The sequence below is a fragment of the Solanum dulcamara genome, chromosome 12 (assembly GCF_947179165.1).
Source record: "Solanum dulcamara chromosome 12, daSolDulc1.2, whole genome shotgun sequence".
In the NCBI taxonomy this organism is placed as follows: Eukaryota; Viridiplantae; Streptophyta; class Magnoliopsida; order Solanales; family Solanaceae; genus Solanum; species Solanum dulcamara.
In genome coordinates this window covers 24,947,337-24,969,679 of record NC_077248.1, presented here as the reverse complement: position 1 = coordinate 24,969,679, position 22,343 = coordinate 24,947,337, and positions in this window count along the sequence as shown.

Below are 22,343 nucleotides of genomic sequence, written 5' to 3'. Positions count from 1 at the left end.
GCTCCAATGCATGCTTTAAGTGTGGCAAGCTGGGCCACCATGCTAAGGATTGTAGAGATGGTGGTGGTAGGACTCAAGGCCAAATTGCTCATGGTCAACAAGTCCAGGGAGGTGTCCAACGCACCAACCGCTTTTACGCCTTGCATGGGAGATAAGAGGTTGAGGATACACCCAATGTCATTATCGGTATGTTAAAGGTCTTTTCTTATGATGTGTATGCACTATTAGATCCGGGTGCAAATTTATCTTTTGTTACTCCATTCCTTGCTAATAGATTTGATGTTTTACCTGAAATATTATTAGAGCATTATTTGGTGTCTACCCCCGTTAGTGAGTCAGTTATTGCTAGAAAGGTCTATAGGGGTTGCCTTATGTCTATCTTGCATAAAGTTATTCCTTGTGATCTCATTGAGCTTGACATGATAGATTTCGATGTCATTCTTAGGATGGATTGGTTACATGCATCTTATGCTTCCATAGATTGTAGGAATCATCGAGTCAAATTCTAATTTCCAAATGAGCCTATTATTGAATGGCAGGGTCATGATTCGGTGGTGAAGGGTCAGTTTATTTCTTATCTTAAGGCCCGCAAAATGATTTCTAAGAGATGTATTTACTATATTGTGAGGGTTAGGGATGTCAACTCCAAAAGTCCTCCTCTTGAGTCGGTTCCTATAGTCAATGAATTCCCCGATGTCTTTCCCAAAGACCTTTCTGGTGTCCCTCCCAAAAGGGAAGTTGATTTTGGTATCGATCTCCTCCCTGATACCCAACCTATGTCTATTTTCCTCCTTACCGTATGGCCCCGGCAGAATTAAAAGAGTTGAAGGAACAGTTAAAGGACTTGTTAGAGAAGGGGTTCATAAGACCAAGTATTTCACCATGGCGTGCTCCTGTGTTATTTGTGACAAAAAAGGATAGATCGCTTCGAATGTGCATAGACTACCGTCAATTAAATAAGATGACCATTAATAACAAGTACCCACTCCCTAGAATAGATGACTTGTTTGATCAATTGCAAGGGGCAAGTCACTTCTCCAAGATCGACCTTCGGTCTGGCTATCACCAACTACGGGTGAGGGAATGTGACATTCTCAAAACGGCCTTCCGAACAAGGTATGGTCATTATGAGTTTGTAGTAATGAGTTTTGGGTTAACGAATGCACCAGCGGTGTTCATGGACTTGATGAATAGGGTGTTCAAACCTTACCTTGATACTTTTGTGGTGGTTTTCATTGATGATATTTTAATTTACTCTCGGGGTGAAGAAGAACATAAAAATCACTTAAGAGTTGTGCTTCAAACTTTGAGGGATAGACAATTATTGGCAAAATTTAGTAAGTGTGAATTTTGGTTAAATGAGGTAGCATTTCTTGGTCACGTAGTGTCCGGTGATGGGATTAAGGTTGATCCTAAGAAAATAGAGCCAGTCAAAAATTGGCCTAGACCATTATCTCCTTCAGACATTAGGAGCTTCTTAGGTCTAGCCGGGTACTATAGAAGGTTCGTCAAAGGCTTTTCTTCCATCTCATCTCCTATGACAAAATTGACCCAAAAGAAATCCAAATTCATTTGGACAGATGAGTGTGAGAAGAGTTTCCAGACCTTAAAAGATCGACTTACCTCTGCTCCTATTTTGACTCTCCCAAAAGGATTAGAGGGGTTTGTAGTTTATTGTGATGCTTCAAAGATTGGTTTAGGTTGTGTCTTAATGCAAAAAGGCAAGGTCATAGCCTATGCTTCTAGGCAATTAAAGGTGCATGAGCGTAATTACCCTACCCATGACCTTGAATTGGCGGCCGTTGTTTTTGCTCTGAAGATTTGGAGGGATTACCTCTATGGGGTGCATGTGGATGTGTATACTGATTATAAGAGTCTTCAATATGTGTTCACCCAAAAGGACCTTAATCTAAGGCAAAGGAGGTGGCTAGAACTCCTTAAGGACTATGACATGAGTGTGCACTATCATCTGGGTAAAGCTAATGTGGTTGCTGATGCACTTAGTAGAGTGTCTATGGGGAGTGTGGCCCATGTGGATGAAAGTAAGAGGGAGTTGGTAAAAGATGTTCACCTATTGGCTAGATTAGGGGTGAAGTTTTATGGTACTAATAATGGGGGTATGGTTGTTCAAAATAGGTCTGAATCCTTTTTGGTGGTGGATGTTAAATCCAAGTAAGATCTTGACCCAAAGTTTATCGAATTAAAGAAGTTGGTAAAGGAAAAGAAGATAGAGGTCATTTCCAAAGGGGGAGATGGGGTACTATACTATCAAGGTCGAATATGTGTTCCAAATGTTGGTGGCCTAAGGAGTTTGATCATGATGGAGGCTTATAATTCTACATACTCCATTCATCCCGGTTCAACGAAAATGTACCGAGACTTAAAGGAGTTGTATTGGTGGGGTGGCATGAAGAAGGACATAGCAAGGTTTGTGTCCGAATGTACGAATTGCCAACAAATAAAGGCCGAACATCAAAGGTCGGGTAGCCTAGCCCAAGACATTGAAATCCCATCTTGGAAGTGGGAAGATGTGAATATGGATTTTGTAGTGGGTTTGCCTCATACCCGGAAGCGTCATGACTCAATTTGGGTAATTATTGATAGAATGACTAAGTCAGCTCACTTCCTACCGATTAAAACTTTCTATAGTGCCGAAGACTATGCCAAGTTGTATATTCGGGAGTTGGTGAGGTTGCATGGTATGCCATTATCCATTATTTCGGATCGTGGTACCCAATTCACTTCTCACTTCTGGAGATCATTTCAAAAAGGCCTCGGTACTAAGGTAAAGTTGAGCACAGCATTCCATCCTCAAACGGATGGGCAAGCCGAAAGGATGATTCAAACACTAGAGGATATGTTAAGGGCTTGTGTGTTGGAGTTTAAAGGGAATTGGGATGATCATCTACCTCTCATTAAGTTTGCCTATAATAATAGTTACCACTCAAGTATTGAGATGGCACCGTTTGAGGCTTTGTATGGGAGACGATGTAGATCACCGGTTGGTTGGTTCGAAGTAGGTGAGATGACCTTATTGGGCCCCGATTTGGTACTTGATGCTTTAGAGAAGGTGAAGATCATTAGAGAAAGGTTGAAGACGGCTCAAAGTCGTCAAAAGTCCTATTCTGACACTAGAAGAAGGGATCTTGAGTTTAATGTGGATGATTGAGTGTATCTGAAGGTTTCACCCATGAAAGGTGTGGTTTGATTTGGTAAGAAAGGTAAATTGAGCCCTAGGTATGTAGGGCCTTATAGAATCGTGAGACGTGTTGGTAAGGTTGCATATGAGTTGGAATTACCATTGGAAATGGCCATGGTTCATCCGGTGTTTCACGTGTCTATGTTGAAAAAAAGTGTGGGTGATCCTAGTTCCAGTGTACCTATGGGAGTAGTGAATATTGAAGAAAACTTGACCTATGGAGAAGTTCCTGTGGAAATTTTGGATCGGCAAGTTAAGAGATTGAGGAACAAAGAAGTTGCTTCTGTTAAAGTCCATTGGAGGAATCAACAAATAGAAAGTGCAATATGGGAAGCGGAAGCGGATATGATTAAGAGATACCCTCATCTTTTACCCTCTACCCAAACCTAAGGTATTAAGTTGTCCTTGCTCAATTACTTGAAATCTTTGCATCTCAACGTTTCTTGTCATATGCTTGCAAAATTATAAAATATGTTTTAAACGATGTTTTAAATTACACTATTACATTAATGATAGGTTGTTGGTTTACACTCTACTCTACTCAAGCTAAGTCTTTCCTCATTTGAGGACGAATGTTCCCAAGGGGGAGATAATGTAACATCCCCTAAAAACGTTGTATACGATGTTTCAATTTTCGCCTAAATATGATACAACCTCTGTATTTTGGGCATAACCTTTCATAAGAATATCCAAATTGGGTGATTTAAATTTCTGAGTAACCACAAGATCTTTACCTACAACTCTTGTGAAGACCATATGTTAAGTTTCAGAGGTTAAGTAGGTCAAATAAATTAATTATTGTAAGACAGAATGCTGTGACGGAAAGGAGTGTTTATAGAAGAAAAATCATATCTTACTGTAGGATTATCTAAATTGGTTGATTCTTGAACGACATAAAACTAGACTTCTATATCTACAATTCTTATGAAGACACCAAATCCTAATAAGTAATTTATCCTATTCAAACGCAGTTTCGAAAAGGAGTATTCTGTCAAAGATAACTCATTTCACCTACCATGGAAAGATCTAGATACATTTGACATCACTCATGAAATAAATTGTCCTCCATTTAACATCATCAATGACATCAATATATTCTATTAAATTTTCAGATTTTTCTTTATAATTATTTTATTTATTGTTAGGTCTCTCTTTCCCACCTATAAATACCCACCTTATTTCCTCATTTTATTTATCAAGCTTTCTCAAAGCAAATCTTCTCTCTATACACTTCTTTACATATTCTCAAATATAGTTTTAGTTCTTAGTAGTGAAGAAATACTATTCCGGTAATTCATATACTCCGGGTAGTACACAAAACGTTCCGGCAAGGAGAAAAGTTAGGACTCAAGAGTGTTCATTAAATCTTTTGGTTCCGACTAAAGCTTCGGATTCCAGGTATGTAAGGCTTCAATGAGAGTATTTCTTCCACTCTCATGTCTAAATTATTTTGGTTATATGATAAATTATATTTTTTTTAAGCTCTACTCTAAGTTATGTGGGTGTTTATCCATGGGTTCTTTCACCCATGTAGTCCAAAACCTCTTTCAATTAAATATCTTGATTTTAAGTATTATTTTCTTATGGTAATTCTTATTTTTACTTAATAGTATGAATCATGGTTAAACTAATGATTATTGGTCTATTTTGATGCAACATAATTTTATATGTATGAATTGATGGTTTACAAGTAATTCCTCTATTTATCTATTTAAAGGTTCTTGAAATTCATGGTGGGTTGTTTAAAAGCATGATTTTTAATTAATAGATTTCAAAGTATTTATGAATATTTATTTACATACATATTTTCAAGTTGAAGTGATTTGAACCCACCTAGTTTTACTATGTTTTTAATAAAGTTTGACTTGAAAGCTTTGACTCCAAATAAATGTTTATGAAAGCAATATCTATGATCAAAAAGGGAGTCTTATGAAATGAAAGAATGATGAAATGATATGAATGATGGATTCTTTATGCAATAAGGACAATTCTTGCATATTTGAATTATCAAATGTTTTAATGAGCTATTCTACCGAATATGATGTTTGAAATCTCAAGTTATATGCTATGAATATTTTGAAGTATTAAACTATTCCGTGGGATTGACTTAGCACCGAATGAGGCATTGAGGTGGGATTCGGTAAGGGAATCCTAGTAGCAACCCCTTGTCTCATTAACTATGTGCCAACATAGGAGCCCTTGTAGGCTTAGGCTAATGGATCCATGAAAGCCCTTAAAGTTAAAGTTAAAGAAATGAATAAAGTTGACGGAGTTCTACCAGGCAAGTAGTCTCCCCGGCCAACGTAGGGGGTTATGTTGGATTCCATGTAATAGCTCGCATGGTCTTAAATGTCGGTTATGGTTAATTTCCCACAAAATGAATGTTTTAAAAGATATATATATGATTTATTATGCATACATTAAATTATGTTCCATATTACATAAATTTTTTAATGTTTTCCTCAATGTTCATGCATCCTTACATACTTAGTACATTCAAAGTACTAACGCATACTCTTTTGCCTACATGATATCACCATGTAGGGATCAGTGCTCCTCCTCGTTCTCCTCCACGTGGCTAGTTGATATTCCATTGAAGACTACTTTTGATGAGTTCCCATGTTCCGGGAACAATACTCCTTTATCTTTCTAGCTTATGATATGTTAAGATATTTTACTATGGCATTTCTTCTATTATAATTAAGGGTGAGCTAGGGACTTGTCTTAGCCCCATTAAATCTAATAGTTAGAGGTATTGTTGGACATATGTAAGTTGAAGATTTACTATTATGATTTCCGCTTATTTATTTATTATCATTTCCTATGAAAGGCTAAAAGAATGCTAAGAGGCTTGATTGAGGTACTTTCGGGTTCCTCATTTGCCATGTCACGTCTAGGCCCTAGGCTTGGGTCGTGACACCGAAACAAGTCCTACATGAAGTTACCCCTAGCTATAAGGGCAATAAGGCACATGATAAAGCATTTAAGGCTCAAACCTATCCTAAGGCCATCAATATAAATATTAAAAAGGATAGTAACACTAAGTCAATACCACAACTAAGGACCATAGCCCAGCCTAAGAATTTCACAAGACTACTCTAGTCTAAGGCCCAACCAGGAACCAAGAAAATGGAATGGGAGGAGGCAAACCCTATTCTCGGCAAGTACCAACCTAAATCACATGTAATTTATACTAAACAATATCTAAAAAAGCTCAATCAAAGTGGGAGAACGTAACCTACTTCGAAGCCGATCATGCACAATCTAAATCCACCAATTAACAACTTTCCATTTCTGAGTCACCTCTAATTATCGCCATGCTAAAAAAATATTGATGACAACATCAATAGGGATGTTTTGACACCAAAATCGCATTATTTTTAGAGAAGGACCCAAAATTGAGTCTAGAACGAGATTGTGGGACCCGCATTAGGAATCCCAAAATTGACACTGTAAAAAGGTTCACTTTACCTCCCCGAACTTGGGTCCTAAAATGAAACAGAATTCAGGGCTTGAAATCAGCCCATGTATTTAAATCACAATTAAAGCTAAAGAAAGAGAGAGGGAAGCAGCTAAAACTCAAAAAATACCTCTAACAGAGGTCCCTTGATAGTCCAAGCACTCCAATGCGTAGCCATGCCAATTTTGAGAAACCAATCCTTTTAATCACCCAAACCAAAGCTAAAATAAGAGAGAAATAACATTTAGAAAATGAGGGCTGAATGCTGATTTTCGACTTTAAATAAACACAGATCTGTCACTAAAAGGCAGATCTAATTGCAAAAAGCCCAAAATCTGGTCTCTAAAATCTTGCACCAGATATCAACTTTTCCTATGTTTCAATTTCTCTGAATGGATCCTCGGGATTCATTTGAGACTCGATAAGAATAAATTAGATATGCTACCCCACGAAATTTGATATTTCAGACTCAATGGAATTATTGAATTTTCAAAAAAAGATTATTATGAAAGAAATAGCCTCTCGAGACTCATTAGGCCTAAAACTCAACTTTTTGCTTAAATACCCAAAATAAAAAACAAGACCTCAATACCCAAATGAAAGGTCCTACTAGATTAAATTCAACATTTCAAAGCTAATGGCGCTGACAAAATTCTCATACGGCAACTATTTCTCCGAATATTGAACAAAGTCAACTCTAGGACTTTAAGCTTTCCAACATCTCGTCTAAGTACTGAAAATCACACTGAAAGCTTTAGGACCCGAACTAAAAGTCCTTCTCTCCAGATCTAATCACGCCGACAAAATTTCAATCTAAGCATGTTTACCAAAAATGTATACCAATGTCAAACTTAGGCCAAAACTTAACATCTAAAACTCCTAATGGAACAAACTCGTACCAAAAGCCTTGGGATTCGAGTCAACCATGCCACTAGCCTAAAATGACCATTATAGAGTTGATGAAACCGTCATAATTTTATTCTGGAGAGTTTTGACCGAAGATAACTGTTTAAACTCTAAGAGCTCTAAAATACAAAAATTGGCATAAAACCTAAACGAACGACCAGGAGACTGAACTATCATCCCCAATAAGTCACAAATGATTTGGGATCACTATACAAAAGCTCTAAAATATGAAGAAATTTTTTTTGGAGGAAATGACCTAGAGGGTCATTACAACAAATTAATCAATAAATTAATTTTTTTCAGAAGTTTGGTTTACTTGATTGGTGCTGGTAATTTTAACATGAGGAGTTAAAGAAGTTGTAGTGGTAAATTTTAAAATTAAATCGAGGAGTGCAATTACAGATTTTAGTGGTACAATCTGTTATTTATTATAATGTGATTAATTCATACTTTTACGAATTAATATTAAAATTGAAAGCCTCGATAATAAATTTGTGGTCCCTCTTGTGCCTGACTAATTGATCAAGTTCAGAAAAGAAAAGGACCATTCTTGAATAAGTATTTTACTAATCTTCTAATAAAGAAATAAATAATTTTTATTTTTTATATTATTTATTAGTTTAAAAAAGGGAAAACATTTTATTTCCTTAAAAGAAGATACAAGAAAATATTTTTTTGTTGAATGTTATTGATGGTATTTAATGGATGATAATTGCCCTTAATGGTGTTTAATGACTGTTAATGGAGAATTGATGGCTAGAGACATTTTTTCTTTTCAAACCTTTCCCCTTCCGCTGAAAAGTATAAATAAGGGGTGGTGGTTCTCAAAGAAAAAACACCCTTCTTTGAAAATCTTCTTGTCCCACACAAGACTTGAAAGATACATTTAGTCCAAAAATAACAGAACATTTTCATTCTGGATTCCTTGCTTCTGGACGAGTTTTGTGAAAGCTTTAGTAGATAAGTGTTATTCTAAATTCATTCTAATTATATTATTTAGTTATAATGTGAATTCGTGGTCTTGAATATTGCTTCCATTGTGCATATTAAAATAATTGGTATCACAAATCTTCTTACATATAACTAATAATGTAATAAGAATATTCATGATTTATATACATGGCTGCTTTGAAACTTGAATGTATAAATCATGTTGTTGATAATATTTTTCTAATTGTAATCTATTTTATAATCATGTATCTCTGAAATTTTTAATTACATAATTGAAATTGATAATTTAAATTTCGAATGAAATTATTGAAGATTCATATTTAGTAGCAGTTGATATATTGTATCATGTATTAAATTATTAACGAATAGCATATCAAAATTGGTACTATTTTTTTGGGAATAATAACTATTGATGTAGCAGTATAAGTGTGATTATCAGATTCAATATAAGTGTTATTCTATGATTATGTATATTTGGGTTTTTTTGAAGAAAAATTAATTGGAATAGAACTGGCTAGTGCACTGATGGCATGGGCCTGCGCGAATGGCATATGCGTGCGCAGATGGCAAGTCCGGCGGCCATGCCTTGGCCTTGCCTTGGAATTGCCTGATGGCATGGCCTTTTCCTTACCTTGGCATGGCATGCATGTGCACCTGTCCTTGGTTGACGTGCCTACATTGGTCGGTCTACTAGTCTAGATATTTCTTGCGAACTTTAATTGCCCTGAAATTTGGTTAGTTTATTGGAAATGGTCTAGGGAGAAATACTCACACTTCTTCGTGACTAAGACCCTTTTTCGGCCATTCAGAGTCATTTTGATGGGTTTTTGGTCATCTTTCTATTTTCTAAAAAATTGAAACATTGAAAAAAATATTTTTTTTGAAAACCAATGATGTTAGGGTTGATCGTTTATGGCTACAAATGACTTTTTACAGTTAATATGTGTGTTTACATGTTGACATAGGTCTTCTTTTTCATCAGATAATCTTGTATATTTTAATAATGTTATCTTTGTCTTTTTATTTGATGATTGTTTTAACTTTTCAACTAAGTTGCATATTCAAACAATGAACAAGAGACAGTATGAAAGTAAACCGATTAATCTCTAACTTATTTGCACATGTTTTGTTTAAATGGTAATATATCTTTCCTTGCTCATATATTTGCTAGAATAGTTAAGTTTCACTAACAAATCTAACTGTTCATTTGCATGATTAAATGTGTCTTTTGTTATTTTTTATATATCATGAATGTCTAATTATTTGTTTATAACATATCTCTCAGGTTAATTATGTATCACTTCAATACCATAGCCTTTATCCTAAACCAAAACAAATTGGAAGGACTATGTAGACTGAAAATGAAATCTAGATATTGTCCTAACTGTTGAAGGTTTCAAATTTGTGTTGGTTGATGAGTACTCTGAAAAACCTGATAATGCAATTAAGGATGATATTAAGGCCAGTGATAAGTCGGTGAAGGCTGAAGTTTCACGAACCGGTATCGGGTGTGATGGCACTCGCCTATCCCACAAAGGCGAGTCAGCCTAAGAGTTTAAACAATTCATAATATATGACAATAAAAGTAAAAATATAAAGTCTCATATGACATAGACAAAGATAAGCGGATAATAGATTCTAAACCACCCAAGACTTGGTGTCACATGTACAAGACACTATCTTAACAGAAAAGAAAAAGATACAAGTCTATATGTCTCTGTCCTCAAGTAGAACAAAACATAAAGTAAATGGGCAGCGAGAGTCTATCGAAAAAGACAAGTTGCTACCTCTCACACGTACAGAAGTTAGGCCCAATCAATAGGGGTATTAAGAAAAGGAGGTACCGACTCAGATCATACATAGATGTAGCAATAAAGGAGTGAGTACCAACAACATGGTACTCAGCAAAATAGAAACTAAACCTTAAGTAAAGCAATGCGGAACACAGACACTCCTCATATCCCAACCACAAACCTCCACAACTACACACCTGTACTCAAACAACCCAATCTATAAAGTTTATATCACAATTATACCAGAAAACTAGATAGTCCACAAATAGAAATTACATATACGTTCTCACCACCATACTCAAGCAAACACAAGAAATCTCAAATCATAATCAATCAAAGGATGAAATAGATGCAAATGCAATGACAAATATCATGATGCATGTCTGTCCTACGATACACATCTGTTGATCGCCTCAGACCGGAACCCATAGGGGCCTCACATAGACCATTTATCTACCGAAAAGGACCTCAACCAATATTTGCCAGAAGAGACCTCGGGAAATTACCTTGACCGGTAGAAACCTCAGTCCCTATATTCTGTACCTCACTCATATCATTTCTTACCCATCACAGATAAATATATGCCCAAGTAATGAGTAAACAAGATAAATATTCAAATAAGTTATCATATAGTTGACAATCGCACAATAGATCAATGTCTCATAATTCACAATACTTAGACAATTACCCCTATACGAATTCCCCTATAATACTTCAACTCATAATAATTCAATTCAATCTAATGGACCAAACCATCCTACCCCCCCACATAGGAATATATACAAGGTTCAACATACTTAACTAAGGTTAGAATTCCACTTGCCTTAACCAAAAGTCACAAACAATCCGAAATCACCGTTTTCCCTTTCTGATGATACTCTGAATCACAATAATCTAATAAAATATTGAATCAAAATCACATTTCAAAGCTATTGGCACTAAAATCAAGAAATTCGCATGAAAAGGATAAAATAGTCAAAAATTCCATATCGGAAATCGAGCTCGAAATCTAATTATTTTTAGATGAAAATGCTCCTCAAGTAATCAGGAATCTAATGATGAAAACCATTTAAAAAATGAGGTTAATATGGGTTCAAAATTCCCATTTCTCCTTCAAAAGTTCATGTTCAAGAGAACCCAAAATCTACAATTTGAAATCCACAATTTGAAGTCAAAATTTGAAAATATTCAATGAAAATTAAGGGAAAGTGTTAGAAATACATTACTCAAGAGTTTTGTCCTGAAATATCTTGAAGAGATCGCCTAAACCTTGATTGGAATGTTAAAAATGGTGAAAATACCTTAAACCTCGTCTAAACCCCTTTCTGATATCGCTAAAGCGATAGGCATCGCTAAAACGACCATCGCTTTTGCGATTCGGAGCTCGCTTAAGCAAACTCTGCTTAAAAAGAGTGCCTCGCTAAAGTGACAAGGATGTCACTTAAGTGGAATTCGCTAAAGCAATGAGATCTAGCTTAAGCGATCATCGCTAAAGCGACCCTCCCTCGCTAAAATGAGTGCACTAGAGATCAGCAACTCAAATTCACTATTCGAACTTCTGAATCAACCCTCGGGATTCATTTGGAATCCCATGTACACAATATATATATATATATATATATATATTCACTCCTACTAAATTTGACGATTCAGACTCAATGGAATCATCAGAATTTGAATTCGAGGCCTCCCTGACCCGAAATTCGATAACTCGCAACTAAACTAGTTTTGGCACTTGAAATATCTAAAATACCCTTGGGACCTCTAAAAATTATAACGAAGCCATTTCTAGAGTTAGAATAACCTTGCGAAACCTTGGAACCATCAGAAATCTAATTCGATCACCCAAACCCCAAATGTTAACCAAAGTCAAACTTGGATCAAACTTTAACTCAATTTCCAACTTCAGACCTAAATTCCATGTTTTAACTCCAAATCTGATTCCGATAACTCTCCTAGATCAATTTCCACATTTTAAAACTAATGGAACCGATATAATTCCATTTTGAGACTTAAAACTTTAAATAACTCCGAAATTCAAAATTTGATAACTGAAGCCCTTAAAACCCCATTTCTCTAGCAAAATCTCAACTTTTCACAAGATTTTCCAAACACTAACTTTTTAACCCAACCAAAAGTGACTCGGGAAAACTAACAGGAGGGGTAAAATGGTAATTTTATCAAAAATGTTGAAATTGACCTTCAGGGTTATTACATCATCCATTACTAAAACTATGTTCGTCCTCGAACATAAAGCAAGGGACATACCTGGAGTCTCAAAAATATGGGGGTAATGGGCTTGCATGTCTAGCTCCAACTCCCAAGAGCCTCCCCAGGGATCGATGCCGCCACTGGACCTTCACTGAAGATATCTCCTTAGTCCTCAATTTCCTGACCTGCTAGTCCAAAATTGCCATAGGCTCCACTTCATATGTCAAATCTGGGCTCAGCTCAACCGAATCATGGGAAATCACATGAGACTCATCTGGAATGTAGTGCCATAGTATTAAGACATGAGATATTAGGTGTACTGATGATAAAATAGGTGGCACGACAAGTCTGTAGGCCACCTCTCCCACTCGATCTAAGATCTTAAAAGGGCCAATAAACCTAGGGCTGACCTTGCCCTTCTTCCCAAATCTCATAAAACTCTTCAAGGGCGAGACCCTCAACCATACATTATTACCAACCATGAATACCAAAGGTCGAAGTCGCCTATCATCATAGCTCTTATGGTAACTCTAAACTGTCAACAACCTACCCTGAATCAACCGAACCCGCTCCATGGAATTTTGAAGCAAATCGGTGCCTAGGCTATCCATTGCCACAAAATCAAACCATTCAATAGGCGATCTACATCTCTGGCCATACAAGGCCTCAAAAGGATCCATCTAGATGCTGGAATGGTAACTATTGTTATATAGGAACTTTACCAGGGGCAAGTGCTGATCCCACCGAGCACCAAAATCAATCACATATGCCCGTAGCATATCCTCAAGTACCTGAATAGTCCTGTCAGACTATCCTTCTATCTGAGGATGGAATGAGGTACTCAAATCCAATCAGGTACCTAATCCACGCTACATGGCCTCCTAAAAGTGAGATGTGAATAATGAGCCCCAATCCGATATAATTGAAACAAGAACCGCATGAGGCTTAACAATTTGACTAATGTAGAGCTGAGCCAATATATCTACCATGAAATTAACCTTAACTGAAATAAAATGAGCTAATTAGGTCAACTGGTCAACCACAACCCAAATAGAATTAAATTATCCTATGGTAGAGGCCAAATCCACCGTGAAATCCATCGCGATCCTCTCCCACTTCCAAGTGGGAATGGACATCCTCTAAACTCACCCCTGGGCCTCTGGTGCTCATACTTAACCTGTTGGCATGTTAAACACATGGACAAAAACTCGACGATGTCCTTCTTCATACCACACCACTAATAGTGTTGGCTCAAGTCATGGTACATCTTTGTTATCCCAAAATAAATAGAATATCGAGTGCAATGGGCCTCCTCAAGTATCAATCTGACAAACTCACCCACATTGGGCACACAAATGCAATTTCCAATCCTCAGAAAACCCTCAGAACCAAGCACTATTTCCTTAGCTTCACCTCTCGTCACCTTGTCTTTAGTGAGGCACAATTTCTCATCCTCAAACTGCCTCCCTTAGATCTGATCCATCAAAGAAGAGCGGGCCTCTATAAAAGCAAGCACTTGACCCTTATAAGAAAGCTGTAATCTCACCAACCCATTGGCCAATCTCTAAACATCTCTAGCCAAGGGTCGGTCCTCAACTCGAATAGCTGCAAGAATCCCCATACTAGAAGTCTTCCTACTCAATGCATGCGCCACCATATTGACCTTTTTTAAGTGATATAAAATAGTCAAATCATAATCATTCAGAAGCTCAACCCACCTTATTTGCCTCAAATTCAAGTCCCTCTAGCTGAAGATGTATTGCATACTCCAGTGATCAGCGAATATCTTACAATGAACTCCATACAAATAATACCGCCATAACTTCAAAACAAAAATAATCGCCACCAACTCTAAATCATGGGTGAGATAGTTCTTTACATAAGCCTTTAATTGCCTCAGAGCGTAAGAGATCACTTTTCCTTTTTGGCATCAACACTCCACCTAAGCCTACTCTTAATGAATCACAATAAAATTAAAGTCAAGACCCTCCTTAGGTGAGGTTAACATAGGCACGGTAGTCAATAATACCTTGAGCTTTTGGAAGCTTTTTTCATACTCATCCGACTAATGACATACTATATTCGTTTAAGCGAGCCTGGTCAATGAAGCTGCTATTGTAGAGAAGTACTAAACAAAATGGCTATAATACCTTGCCAAACCCAAAAAACTATGAATCTTGGTAGCTAAGGTGGGTCTAGTCCATCCTTGAACCACCTCAATATTAGTCGGATCGACTCTAATGCCCTCTTTGGACACCACATTCCCTAAGAACATCACCAAACTTAACCAAAACTCACACTTGGAGAATTTGGAATAAAACTTCTCCTCTCTAAACCTATGGAGCACAATCCTCAAGTGTTGCACGTGATCTGCCCCAGTCTTAGAGTAAACCAAAATATCATCTTGAAGACAATCACAAATGAATCCAGATACGAATGAAACACCCTATTCATCAACTCCATAAATGTTGTTAGGGCATTAGTCAACCCAAAAGACATAATAAGAAACTTATAATAGCCATATCTGGTCCGTAAGGCTGTCTTAGGAATATCTGAAGGTCGAATCCTTAATTGATGCTACCCGGATCTCAAATCGATTTTAGAGAATAAGGCTGCTCCTTGGAGATGATCAAACAAATCATCGATATGGGGAAGAGGGTACTTATTCTTGAGAATCACCTTGTTCAATTGCCCATAGTCGATACACATCCTCATAGACCCGTCCTTCTTCTTCATAAATAACACCGGGGCACCCCAAGGTGAAATATTAGGGCAAATAAACCCTTTACTCAATAGATCATGAAGTTGCTGCTTTAACCCCTCTAACTCAGCTGGAGCCATACGATAAGGAGAAATAGAAATGGGCTTGATTCTCGGCTCAAGGTCAATAGATAAGTCAGTATCAATGTCAGGTGGAACCCCTGGAAGATAGGTGGGAAATACATCCATAAACTCTCGAACCACATGAATAGACTCCATCGAAGGCAGCTCAACATCAGTATCATGAATAAATGCCAAATATGCCAAACAATCCCTATTAATCAACGCTGGGCCCGAATAGAAGAAATAACCCTACTAGGATAAGAACCACTTGAACCCTTCCACTCTATCTGTGGCCTACCAGACATAGCTAATGTCACCATCTTGGCATAACAATCAAGAATGGCATGATAGAACATAACCAATCAATACCCAAAATGATATCGAAGTATACCATATCAAGGATAATCATGTCTACCCACGTGTCATAACCCACCAAAGACACAAGACAGGATCGGTACACCCGATCTACTACTAAGGGCTCTCTTACTGGTGTAGAAACATGCACGATCATGGGCATACATCACATAGCAAGTCAAACCTAAAAGAGAAATATGATTACATATACAAATAAGTGGAGCCAGGATCAAATAACACAGATATAGGGCGATGACAAACTAAAACAATACCTGTGATGACTATATCAGAGGCCTCAGCCTCGGTCTACCTAGAAAAGCAATACAATGTGCTCCCCATCTGCTACCTATCTAGGAATCTCCTCTACCACCTTGCTGTGCTAGGGTATCACCCACTCCCCTAGCTTAAGTACGACCACCTCTATCTAACTAACCCTTACCACGACCACGAGTCTGTGGGGATGAACCTCTAAATGGTGGTGTCGAACCCTTAACTGGAGCTGTTGTGTAAGTATGGTGTGGACCAGAGTGAGTATGCATAGGACACTATCAAACCATATGGTCCGGAGACCCATACCCAAAATACGATATCAAAACATAAGGTTGATGTAAAGAAATAGGAGGGATACTGTAACCACCCCAACCCACAGACCTCTGTTGTGACCTAGATAAACTCTAACCCAAATTGTATGAACCACAATAACCTTGTTCCCCCTCAGATGTTAGCATAGAGGCATTAACCAACCCTCTGCACTGAACGGAACCACCTTTTCTCTAAGAACCTCTACCTCTAGATGAGGTACCCAAAAACTGACCAGAAGCATGGGCCCTCTTGGGGTCCCCAAACTCCTCCTTCTCCATTAATTCCGTATCCTTAGCGACACTAACCACCAGCTAAAAGGAGGCTCCATATTTAGATACCCAGAATACTGCCTGCCTGATAAAATAAGTCAAACCCTTTACAAAATAGCAAACCCTCTCTGTCTCATCAGGGATGATAGTGGTGGCATGTCTAGCTAGATGGCAAAAAAGAACCTCATACTCAGAAACAAACATCCCATCCTGCCTCAAGCTCTTAAACCTGAGCTGACTCTCCTCCCTCACACTCCAAATAAAAAAATGATCATAAAAAACACTGGTGAACGCCTTCCAATTCACTAGGGAGATCCAACTAGTAAAGATCCATAATATTTCCTCCACCACTCTCTAGCTGGACCACAAAGCTAGAAAGTAACATATCAAACTCCATGGGACTCGGTCGACCCAACTATCTCAAGCAACTCCCTGCAAGTTGTTAAGAACTCATATGCATCCTCGGTCTTCCAACCCTAGAATTGAGGTAGGTCCATATTTCTAAACTTCTCATAACGCCGCTGCTCATCCTCAGTCAATGCATCTATTGGTGAGTCCTGAACCTCAACTACTGGTGTTGGAGGAATCTCATCTATAGGAATTACTAGAGGCTGTCCCGCCTGCCTTTGGGCCTAAGAACCTGCTGCTGACCTAGGACCTGGACCCTCACTCGGGTATGTGATGTATCGGGTGTGCTCGCTAGTCTACTAGTCTGTGCCATAGTCTAGAGCATGCCCAAAAGCCTTGGTAAAGTGTCCTGTAGTAATGACGTTGCCGCATACTCTAGAGGAACCTGCTCTCCTTTGGCCTCTATTGCTGGCTCAGGGGAAATGCCCCTATCATGATCCCTGGCTAGTGTCACTCCTTCGCCCCGACCTCAACCTCGACCTTTGGCTCTGCCTCTACCTCTATCCCGAGCTGGGGTCTTAATAGCAATCTCGGGGGCTAGATCCCCTCATCCAGTACAAGCTGATGCTCGAGTCCTATCCATCTACTAGAAGTACACATGATAACTCAATACTTACGTAGAACTCACACACAATAAAATTGAAAGAAGTAAAAAAAGGATTTCCTAATAGCCTTCATAGCCCCTCAAAGATAAGTAACAGACGCCACTGCACTTATCCTCAAGGCTCTACTAGATTGGGCTTGTACACATGTGAGACCTATGAACCTGGAGCTATGATACCAATTTATCACGATACGGAATAGGGTGTGAAGGAACTGGCCTATCCCACCAAGGAGAGTCATCCTAAGAGTTTAAACACCTCATAATATATGGTAATAAAAGCGAAACTGTAAAGTCTAATATGACATAGATAAGGATAAGCAGATAATAGATTCTAAACCACTAAGACTTGGTGTCATATGAACAAGCCAGTATCTTAATAGAAAAAAAGATACAAGTCTATATGTCTCCATCCTCATGTGGAACAAAACATAAATTAAATGGGCGGCGAGAGTCTACCAAAGAAGAAAATTTTCTACCTCTCACGCGTCCAGAAGCTCGGTCCAATCAATAGAGTAACTAAGAGAAGGAGGTGTCGGGCTTAAATCCTACATAGATGTAGAAACAAGGGGTGAGTACCAATAACACAGTACTAAGAAAAATGGAAACTAAATACTAAGTAAAGCAATGCAGAACACAAGTACTCCTGACATCCCAACCATAATCCTCCACAACTACACAACTGCACTCAAACAATCCAATCTATACAGTTTATATTACAATTATACGAGAATACTAGATAGTCCACAAATAGAAAGTACATATACATTCTCATTACCATACTCAGGAAAACATAGGAAATCTCGAATAATAATCAATCACAGGATGAAATTGATGCAAATGCAATGTCAAATATCATGATGCATATCTATCCTATAATACACATCCACCAATCACCTTAGACCGAAACCCATGGAAGCCTCACATAGACCATGTATCCATTGGAAAATACCTCAGCTAATATCTGCTGGAAGAGACTTCGACCATAATGTACATCAGAAAAGACTTCGACCATCGGAAAAGACCTCGGCAAATAACCCCGACCGGTAGAAATCTCAGTCCCTATATTCAGTACTCACTCACATTATTTCTCACCCATCACTGATAAATATATGCACAAGTAATGAGTGAAACAGGATAAATATTCAAATAAGTTGTCATATAGTCCACAATTGCACAATAGATCAATGTCTCATAATTTACAACACTTAGAATATTAACCCTATCCAAATTCCACTTTTACATTTCTACTCATAATAATTTAATTCTATCTAATGACCTAACACACCCTAGTCTCCTCATATAGGAAAAATACAAAGTTCAACATACTTAACAAAGCTTACAATTCCACTTACCTTAGCCAAAAATCATGAACAATCCAAAATCACCACAATCTAATCAAATATAGACTCACAATCACATTTCAAAGCTATTGACACTAAAATCAAGAAATTCGGGTAAAAATAGTAAAATGGTAAAAAATTCCATATCAGAAATTTAGCTCGTAATCTGATTATTTTTAGATGAAAATGCTCACCATGTAATTAAAAATCTAATAGTGAAAACTGTTTCAAAAATGAGGTTAAGATGATTTCAAAATTCCCATTTCTCCTTCAAAAGTTCATGTTCAAGAAAACCTAAATTTGAAATCCACAATTTGAAGTTAAAATTTAAAAATATTCAATGAAAATTAAGGGAAAGTGCTAGAAATACATTACCCAAAAGTTGTCATAAAATATCTCAAAGAAATCACCTAAACTGAGCTTAAAATGTTAAAAATGGTGAAAATACCTTAAACCTCATCTAATTCCCTTTCCGATGTCGATAATATGACAAGGTGTCGCTAAAGAGACCACCACTTTTGCGATTTGGAGCTCGCTTAAGCAAACCTGCTTAAAAGGACTGCCTCGCTAAAGCAATAAAGATGTCGCTTAAGATATTGTAACTAAATAGATGGGATCTTGTTTAAGCAATCATTGCTAAAGCGACCCTCCCTCTCTAAAGTGAGTGCACCAGAGATCAACAACTCAAATTCTTTGTCTCCAAACTTTCGAATCAACCCTCGGAATTCATTCGGAATCCCATGTACACAAATCATATATGCACTCCTACTAAATTTGATGTTTCAGACACAATGGAAATATTGAAATTCGAATTCGAGGCCTCACTGACCTAAAATCTGATAAGTCGCAACTAAACTAGTTTCGGCACTTAAAATACTCAAAATACCCTCAGAGACCTCTAAAAATCATAACGAAGCCATTTATAGAATTGAAATCATCTCTCAAAATTATTAGAACCATCAAAAATCCAATCCTAGTACTAGAACCTAAATGTTGATGAAAGTCAAACCTGGATCAAAACTTTAACTCAATTTCCAACTTCGAACCTAAATTCCACATTTTAACTCCAAATTTGATTCCAATAACTCTCCTAGACCAATTTCCACATTTCAAAACTAATGAAATTAACAAAATTTCCTTCCAAGACTTGAAACTCCTAATAACTCTGAAACTCAAAATTTGGCAACTTAAGCCTTTAAACCTATTTCTCAAGCAAAATATCAACTATTCACAAGATTTTCAAAAACTAACTTTTAGACCCAACCAAAAGTGACTCAAGAAAACTAATGGAAGAGGTAAAATGGTAATTTTATCAATAATGTCAAAATTGACCTTCAGGGTCATTACATAATGAGATGGTAGTATGCTATATTTTTGCCTCAATGGCCAATGTCTTGCAACATCAACATCAACATATGATGTCTGCGTATGATATGATTGAAGCTCTAAAATAATTTTTTGATGAGTAAAAGCATGCGGCAAAAAAGACCGCCGTGAAAGCCTTCTTGACCACAAAAAATGGTTAAAGGCTCATTGGTTTATAAGCACATTTGTTACTGATGAGCTTACAAAACTAGTTAAAATTTTTGGAGCTAAGATTGATAAGGAATCTCAAGTTAAGATGATCCTACAGACTCTGCCTAAGAGTTTTCAATAATTTTACTTGAATTACAATATGAAAAAGATGGACTTATCCGTAGCGAAATTGTTGAATGATTGCATATTTATATTCCCCTATTCTATTCCATAAGTTAAGTAATTCTCTTGAGCCACCCACCATATATATTTATACATTGCTGTGGACTAAGATAGAAAAATACGATATTGAGATTTTTAAATGGAATGCGATTAGTTTCTAAGATCACTTCCTTTCCTAGGCTTTTTATTAGTTAGTCCTGGTAAAGCCCCAGGCGTCGTACCTTTATCACTTAGTTTTTGACTTTTCAAGAATATCTTAGCTGTTGAATTAGTAGTTGTTGTTTGTATTGTGCCAGTTCTTTTGAGTAATATATCTGGAAATACCTCTTGATACCTTATCAACACTATTTCGGACACAACTAGTACGTTGCAAATGTCTGAGACTATCATCAAGAAACAAGCTTATCCCTTTGTGGCATTTATGGTTGAAAAGTTTGCGTCTTCCTCTTCTAAGTTAGAGAAATCCTAAAAGAAGAAGAATATGCCCTGCAAGGCTATGTGAATGTCACGCCCTGAGCCTAACCCTAGACATGGCCGACACTCAGAAATCATTGCTAGTTCTAAGCGAATCCTTAGACCAGCTGACTACTGAATAGAAGACTAAACATACATGCAGAAACTTTAAAAAGCGAACCTTAAAAATATTTAAACAAAATTAAAAAAAATCTCAATCTTAATTTATGCAAAGTCTAAAAAAAATCTAAATATAAATAGTAATAGTGTTTAAAGCATCAGAATAAATATAATTGAACCACTCACTCTAACTATCTATGAAGTCTCTCCTAACTTAAGATAGGTGCTAAGACAAGACCCACGGCTACCTAACTATAAATCAACTATAAATTGATCGATAGAATAACTAAACTTAAACAATCTAAATTAGAGCCCTCCTAAATCTAGGAGGTCTCACCAACTTCTAATGGGAAGAGATCTTACTGATGTGTCTGAAATTGTGAGTACATGAATTTGCATCATAAAAAGATACAACATCGAATGATAACAGTACATAGAATGTAGGGTATATAATAAAGCAGAATGAAAATACTGAACTGAATACTCATGTAGAAAGAAATACTAGAAGTAACATATATGGAATGTAAAAAAATGCAAGTGCAATAAAAACCTCGAAGCTTTAGAACTGAAAAATAAAATAATAAATGCAGCTCATTAAAATTATACTTTTCTTTTCTTGAAGAGTTTCTCTAATCAATAATCATCACTATGATCCTCATGATGATACAACATACTATTCATGTTTCCAAAGACGTCCATTAACTTACCAAGATAAGGGATACAAACTCAACTCATGGATTCATATAAAAGTCCTTATCAGAGACTAAAGTGAGGATTCACCCGAACCAATAAAATGATCCCATCCTACGTTGGCTACGTAGTTTATGGGGTTTGAGTTGTCTACACTCTTACCAAACTGATGCTCAATACTACTCTAAAAAGTATACATTAGTGCTCATATATTACTATGAGAAAAATACTCAAAATACATCTTTTTAAGTCTCATTAAACTTAACTCAATTAACTCAACTCTTTCTCAAAGTCACTATATTCTCTTTAAAATGGTTATACTTTCTCAATCTCAATAAATGCATTTAAAAATCACTCATATTTCTCAAACTCTTTCTCAATATAAAGTAATGCATAATGCTTTAGTTTGCCCAAACTCTGAAAATCATGCATAATTTGAAGCAATGCAACTATTTTAACTTCTCAACTAATGTGGAGTTCAT